The sequence below is a fragment of the Pinus tabuliformis genome, chromosome 4_1 (assembly GCF_031772625.1).
Source record: "Pinus tabuliformis cultivar Carrire ecotype Pingquan chromosome 4_1, CPIR1, whole genome shotgun sequence".
Taxonomy (NCBI): Eukaryota; Viridiplantae; Streptophyta; class Pinopsida; order Pinales; family Pinaceae; genus Pinus; species Pinus tabuliformis.
In genome coordinates, this window is record NC_142303.1 from 265,207,769 (window position 1) to 265,216,537 (window position 8,769).

Below are 8,769 nucleotides of genomic sequence, written 5' to 3' on the forward strand. Positions count from 1 at the left end.
CAGAGAATTATCAGTCTACCATCAGACAATCGTCTGTTCTATGTACTAAAATGAATTTATAAAGCTGAGCATGGGAATGCCCGCCTCAGCTAGATCATGAAAGCAGAATGAAAAATAATGTATTGTATTGTATTTTATTACAGGGCACCTCTCAGCGATTGAATGAACTTCGGATCCTCCTGAAAAAGCATTTCACCCGATAAACGACCTCATACTTTAGGGGGCAACTGTTATAGACATTTTTGTGCCTTACAGCATGAAGCATGAAATGTTGATAATCCGAGGGATCCAAAGTCCCTAAACATGTTGTTCCTACCCCTAGAGGAACAAGGTCAGCAAACCACAGCACTAAAAATCAGTTCTCCACCTGAAAACACTCAGAAACAAGCTAATTCTGGATCATGTCAACTGCTCCACTGAGCATCTGCGCTGAATGTCAACTGCTCCACTCTGTACCTGCGCTGAATGTCAAATCTAATGAAGGCTACCTGCGCTGGGCGAGATTGGCCAAGTGGCACAGTCATTCTGCAAGGTGTCAAATTCCCAGGAAGCTTCCAAAATGACACTTGGATCAGGGAATTCGCCTTGTGATGAGTAAGAGGATCTAGATCTCCAAGTGGAAGCAAGAAACTCCAAGTGGACTCAAGAACTGAAGTATAACTGAAGTGGGAGAGGACACTAGTCAGCTTCATGCCAAACTCAAGCTAACTCATCCTTTCTCCAAAACTCCTATATATAGAGCTCTCTCATGAGGTCTAGGGAGGTTGGAATCTGGTGAATGTAAGGAAGTGCTGTTGGTTTGAGTATAGAACTATTGGGTGATTGCTTTGAAGGAGGTGAAGAGGAGATTTCTTTCTGCTGGGAGGTGTTGCTGGATTGGGCCTCTTGTGGTTGTAACACTCTCAGAACTTTACTTCTTCCATTAATAAAGCATTTGAGGTTCTTCTATATGCATGTGTCTTTGTGGCGTATTGATGCTTGTATATTTGATTTATTCTAATCCTTGAATCAATTATGGATGTATGCTTCTTGTAGTTTCCTTTTCTTGTGCTTTTGCAGGATCTTTGTGTAGCTGGGCCAGTGAAAGAGCAAGGAGCTGGGAGCAAGCAGCAAGGAGAGAAGATTGGATCAAACATTAGCGGAAGACAACGGTTAGTGGATCTCTTTCTCCCCTCTCTTACATCTCATAAAGAAGTAATCTTGAATAGCTTTGCATTCGGTTGTTGCTGAGGTACTATCACCCTTAGAGTGGGATAGGGTCATTCCGTATTGGATACTTTTCCCAACAACATGAAGATAAATCAGTTGTGGGTTCAAGATGTATCTTCAAAGTTAAGCATGCAACAAACGAAAGCATAGAGAAGCATAACATTAGATTTATGGCAAAGGGGTACTCTCAAGTTGAGGGAATTGACTATAAGGAGATCATTGCTCCTATAGCAAGGTACTCATCCATTAGATCAATTCTTGCACTCGTTGTGTAGATGGGGTGGAAGATCCACCAAATGAATGTAAAGACATCATTTCTCAATGGGGTTATTGAGGAGGAGGTGTACATAAAGAAAACAGAAGGGTTTGAGACATTTGATCGAGAGTCTCATGTGTGCAGACTCAAGTGAGCATTGTACGGTCTCAAACAGGCACCCCGTGCATGGTACATAAGGATTAACAACTATCTCACTAGTTTGGGCTTCACCAAATTGAAGAAAATGAAAACCTATATCATATCCTGGTAGAAGGTAAATTATTATTGTCTTATATGTTGATGATTTGATTTTAACTGGTGATGAGCAATTGATCAGATCTTGCAAGGAGGACCTTGCAAGGGAATTTGAAATGAAGGACATGGGTCTCATGCACTACTTCCTCAGGTTGGAAGTATGGAAAGGCGATGGGGAACTATTTGTGTCTCAAGGAAAGTATGAAAATGAGATACTACAAAGATTCCACATGGAGAGTTGTAAACACGTGGAGACACCTCTAGCAATCAAATGGAGGAAGGAGGATGCCACTTCATGTGAGGAAGTGATGCTACCATTTATCAATAGCTAGTGGGTTCACTCATGTATCTTGTGAACACATGGACATATATGTGCTATGTAATCAACCAAATGAGCCAAGATATGGTTAGGCCATTCAAATGTTTTGGAAGGCAACTAAGCATGTTTTACAGTACCTCAGAGGAACTACCCAATTTAGATTATGGTATAGACAGACAGAGGGAGTGAAGCTGTGTGGCTTCACATATGTAGATTGGGTAGGAAGTCCATTAGACCAAAGGATTACATTAGGTGGAATTTTTAGTGTTGGGTCTGCAGCTGTTTCCTGGTACAGTAGGAAGCAAAGATCCATAGCGCTCAATTTGGAAGAAGAAAAATACATGGTTGCAAGTCAAGCAACATGTGAGAAAATCTGGATGAGAAAGCTACTTGTGGGACTGTTTGGTTAGATGATGGATCCAACTGTGATAAATTGTGATAATCAAAGTTGCATTAAGCTCGCTAAAAATCTTGTCTTTCACAATTGATCCAAGCATATACATATGTAGTATCACCATTTATGGGACTCTGTGCATAGGCGGATAATGTTGCTACAATACATTCCAATAGAGGAATAAGATGCTAACATTTTGACAAAGGCCTTGTCAAAAGGGAAGTTTGAGTTCCACAAGTGCAGGATAGGGGTGGTTGATAATTATTTTCTTGCTGAGAGGGAGTGTTGAAAAACGCAACAAGAAATTATCAATTTTATTATGCCTTGTTCAAATTGGGAAAATTTGAATTTCCACATCAACAGAAAATTTGGATGCAATTAACTTGTATGACATGGCTTGTGTCACTCATTTTACTTAGTAAATTTGAATTAGAGGAGTTAGAGTTCAGTTAATCATGTGTGATTGCTAATTTGTAGCATTCAAGGTTAGTTATTTCAAATAACAATTTGTTGGTTACTTGTAAATCTATTAACAATTGGTTTCTCCCATAAATTAATGTGTCTATTTGATTTAAGCATGAGGGAAACAACAATAATGAGGCCAACAATGGACAACAACACAATGACAAGGGAGTGTAGTGTGATGATGGTAGTGTACATAACAACCATGAAAATATTATGGCTATCAAGTCATAAGTATGAATTATGACTACTAAAATTTACTTGTAGGTGGTGTACTTATAACTTTTCTATTTTTCAATGACAAAGCATGTATATGTGTATGCTCAGTAAGAATAGGAACACATGGAAACCATACCAATGGTGTTGACTAGTCAACCTAGTAAAAACCATTGTAAATATATTTGTATTAATGAACTATTTCTATGAATAATAACTAACCATATCAATTTAACCTTTTTTTCTATTGTAGTCAATGCCCTTTTGTATTTGACTACATGCCATTTAGACTAGAGGACTAGACATATAGCACATTAGAGAATGTATATTCAATTAACACCAGGAGAGGGCCCAACAATTAAAAATAATCAAGAAATGGATGAGGTAACCATGAAATTTATATAAACTAAAAAATGAAAAAATAAGTGATTGTACATATTATGAGACACATGCATAATGGTAACATATTTTGATGATAAAATCGATTAATATAAACTATTTTTTACTATAAATTTTTTTTGTTACCTTCCTATGCATGAATCTGATATGTTTTATGTACAAACCCACATATATACACACTTTTTTTTTCATTTACCTTTAATTTTTTTTTCCTTACTCTTTGTGCATGAATCTGACTATGTCATTTCAATTAATTTTTAGTAGATAAATTAGGTATGGATAATTGAGAGTGATGAGAGAGGGGGTATAAGATCCTACATCGTGGAGCTCATTGACACATTTAGGTTGTTATATACTGAACCATTGATATTATATAATGATGCAAGCATGGTTAGATAAATGATTAGGTCGAAAGTTTGCTACCAGGATTGAACAAATTACATGTAAAACCATGTTACAATATGGTAGAAAATATATACAATTGTGTTATAGTTTTAGAGAAGGTTGTTAGGGATGATAATAGAATGATGTTCTCTCCCTTGAGCACAATATTTCTTAGTATGTTTTGGTTGTGAAAACTTTGGAAAGATAAAGTAGTTTCATGCACTTTATATGACAGTATAATAGTAGGCATTTGTATAAATTTACCTTTTCTATAATACATATGAAACCTATATGTGTTGAGTATGCATAATATTGACTTATAGTATTTTTTGCAAATGTGAAATGTAATGTCTTCCTTAATGTCTTTATTTTGAGCACCCCTAGTCAAATCTCAGGCATTCATTTCTTTGTGTATTATTATATCATATTAAAGAAGAGTACCACCTCTATAGAAACACAGAAGGATTATTACTTGTAATATTATCTCCAAGGATTTGAATAGTCCCAGAGATCAACATAGAGCTAAGTCTAATGGTGGCTAGTGGGCACTTCTCTAATTGTTGGGTGTGCATTTCTCTTAAGCCCAACAAGCATTTCTCTTAAGTGCTAGGCATACATTTATCTTAAGCCCAATGGGAATTTTTATTACTGTTGGACATGCATTCTCTTTAATCCTAGTGCGTATTTTCTTAAGGGACAAACATGCATTTTGTGCCTTTGGTGTGTTTTTTTGTGCATATAGGTCTCTATTGGTGTAAGCCTTGTAGCATGCATTTAGTATGATAGATGTGAATATTGTGGACATGGTAATCATAATGGGAATTTTATTAAGGGTTGGGTATGCATTTTGCGCCTTAGGTGTGCATTGGGAATTTTCTTAAGGGTTGGGTATGAATTTTATGCCTTGGGCATGGTAATCCCAATGGGCATTTTCTTAAAGGTAGGTTGTGAAATTTATGCCTTCGGTGCACATTTCCATCATTCCTTTGGAGTGTATTTTGTGGCTTAGGCATACACTTTTTTGCCTATGGGAATGGATTGGTGGAAGCCTTATGCCATGCATTTAGTGGGAATGGTTGCAAAAGGTCGATAGAGTTTCAAAAGGGAACATTTTTGTTCCTAGAAATCAAGAGTGAACAAGTTGATACCATTGTAAATATCTTGAAGAGATGAGTCCAATGGTGGCCCTAATGATCCAGGTGGATATTGGTGGCCACCTGCCTATTCCACTTGGACCCCCAACACTGTCTCTTTCAGTTTTTCGGTTTCCTTAATTGTAGCACAATTTACTATTTTTGGTAGTTTTTCATGTCTTGAACTTCCAGAGCCATTCTGAGGCCCTAAACGACATTTTTAGGGACAATAGAGAGAATGAATATGTCACAAATTGGAATGCTTATATTTTTAGTTTCCTCTTCGAGATCTTTGAAACAAGGTATTATGATAGACAAACGGAGATCGTATGCCAAAGTTACGACCCCTAGAAGTTGATGTATCAATTTAACCAAACAGGGCCCACAATTTTGGCACTTCATCTCCTAGAGTTAGGTTTTTGGATGTTTAGGCTTTTCCATTGTTTCTCAATAATAAATAGGCATTTGAGCCTCATTGTAACGTAGTTCATAGGCATGTATCTACCACATCTCTTCTCAGAGATAAGGTACCATTGCCTGAGCTACCTTATTTCCATTCTATTTGTAAGCATAGTTCAATGTTTTGCTATTAATGAAATGAAGTGTTTTTCTGCTGCATCTCTATATTTATGATTATATCTATAAGTTGTTGCGTTCCTGTTTAAGTTCGGATCACCAAATTTTGGGTTTTTAAATAAGTGTCAAAGTGGAAAGTTTTTCAGACCCCACTCATTTTCCTTAATAGCACCTAGGGAACTAGGGTGAGGTTGTAACAATATATCTAATGCATCATAGTTCCATCGATTTTAGTGTACACCATTTTTTTTAAATTATTTTCTAATTGTCCAAATGTCGATGGACAGGTTGTCTTCGAATTCAAAATGACTACCATGTCTATGTTGAAAATACCCCAAGCGCATTGTTGTTTTAACACCCACCTAACAAACTTTTCTTACCCGTATCACCAATCTAACAAATAATGCAAGATAACGCGTCATAAAATAGCTCGCGCTTGTCATTTTTATGTCAGATTTGCCCCACTATATGTATCAAAAGTGTGATGAAATCTTGGTAGATCAAATTTGATCCGGATCTTAGGGGAGGCCCCCAAGATTTGAAAAATTGAAATGCCAGAAAAAAAGGAGAACACATCGTAAACAAAACCACAAATATTTTTTTTTATTAACACCGAGAATAATTGTAAAAGCTACATTGTGGTGGACAATCCGTCCTTTTACAAAATACAACTTGTTACTTATAGCCTTTTTTAGTTACAATACCACATGTAAATTCCATGGGTGGGTAAATACCATGGGTGAATGAATACCATGGGTGGATGCCACTTACAATACCATTGGTAAATTATATGGGTGGATAAATACCATGGGTGGATGCCAATATCCATTTGAATCCAAAATTCTATATAAATTCCATGTAGAAGTAATGATTGTTGCACATACAATGATTTTTCGCAACTGCGATGAGCTATTTTGACGAAAGTTTGGGGGATTAAGTCTCCCCCCATTGCCACGTGGAAATATTTTGGCATCGAATGTATGAGAACATAATTTTCATGTTACAAGTTCGCCAAAAATATCTCTATGGACCATGCTAATTCACTTTGTCAAATGTCTGTCATGTGTTCATTGAATTGAAGTAGGTAAAGCATAAGAAATTATGATAAATGTTCTATTGGAGGAATCAACAACTAGCTCGGGCTCGTACTCACATGACATGGGGTTGATTATCACTGATACCACTATAACCTCTAGCTACACTACACACCCCCAAGAATGACACCTAAGCAAAGCAAGGTTTGAACCAACGACATTGCAAGGAGCACCTTGAAAATACATTCTATCGACAATTGATATACACCTTTGAGGGATCTTAACAATTAAATCTTAATGAAAATTAATTGATTAAATTAAACATAGAATTTAAACAGTTAACTATTTTTCAATAGACATAGTATATTTTCTCAATCTTTAAGATTTGAAAATTATAAATATTGTTAATAACTTTATCATATTTACTATATTTAATAATTTGTAAATATAGTTAACACCATTTTAGGATGACTTCAGAAAAATATAATAATATTTTAATATGACGTTTGACGTTTGACGTTTGACTACATAGAAGTAGATAAGAAATCAATTCATGATCAAATAAATTCAATAAACATAATTACTATGACAAAACTATATTATTTTTATTTTTTTTCTCCCAAAATATGTTATTTTTTTTTTTCCTCCCAACTAGGAAAAGCCTAGGTCAAGACTAACCTTAATCTTAAACAGAAAAATATTCTAACTACCACAAAAATGTTATCACTAAAATTATATAATACTGAATCAAACCTAAACACCCCATAAAATAATTTATTTACTTATAAATAACTTCCACATTTAATCCCTTTCCATAAAATTTAAACCTAATAAAACCACATATAAAACAAATAATTAATAAAACCACATATAAAACAAATAATTTACACATCAACAAATAATTTACACATCTCCTACATTAGGTTATCCTTATCTTATACCTAGCATCATATACCATGATAAAATTTAAAACTATAGGTTATCCTTATCTTATACCTAGCTTCATATACCATGATAAAATTTAAAACCATGCATTAGGTTATCCTTATCTTATACCTAGCATCATATACCATGATAAAATTTAAAACTATGATGGTGACACATTGGAGAGACAAGGAAACAATTAGAATAATAAAACTTTTAGACATACATAAGCCAAATTTTCCAATTAACTTCAACTTACCTTTGCTTTTTGTGTTCTTTAGCATACCATTGAGCATTGAAATTTGTTGCTAACCTTAGTCGGTCACGTGCAAAATCAAATCACTAGGCCCACTTCATTTGATTTTCTGCGGCCAACAACTAATTAATATCCTAAAAGTTGTTAGTCTTAATCCAGGCCCTCTCTCCACAATTCTCGGGTTGCTAACACTTGCGAGATATTTCGTTATAATAGTGCTTCTAGAACATTTGAAAAATTAATAAAATGTTTATAATTAAATAAAAAGGGGAAAGTGGACTCCTATGGATATGTGTTAAACTAGTATCTATAGAATATTTGAAAATTTTATTAAAGTATTAGTAACTGAATGTAAAGGGGACTATTGTTGATGAGTCGTAAGTACATCCATTTTATTTTTGGTTTTCATTTTTAATTGAAATCCAACTAAATTTTAAGGTTTTTGGAAATTCATTTTTGCTTATTAGGAGAAGATATTTATAAATTCAAATGTTTCATTAAAGTATTAATAATTGAATGTAGAAGTATTAAAAATTGAACGTAAAGGCACGGTTGTGGATGAGTCTCAAGTACAATCTTTTTATCTTTGATTATTATTTTCAATTGAAATTCATCATTTTCAATTGAAATCTAATTAAATTATAGAAGTTTTGGAAATTCATTTTTACTCATTATGAGCAGATATTTACAAATTCAAATGTTTCATTACAGTGTTAATAATTGAATGTAAAAAGGACAATTATGGAAGAGTCTTAAGTACAACCTCTTTATCTTGGTCGTCATTTTTAATTGAAATTCATCATTTTCAATTGAAATCCAACTAAATAATAGGGGCTTTGGAAATTCATTTTTACTCATTATGAGGAGATATTTACAAATTCAAATGTTTCATTAAAGTATTAATAACTTAATGTAAAAGGGACTACTGTGGATGAGTCCCAAGTACAAGCTT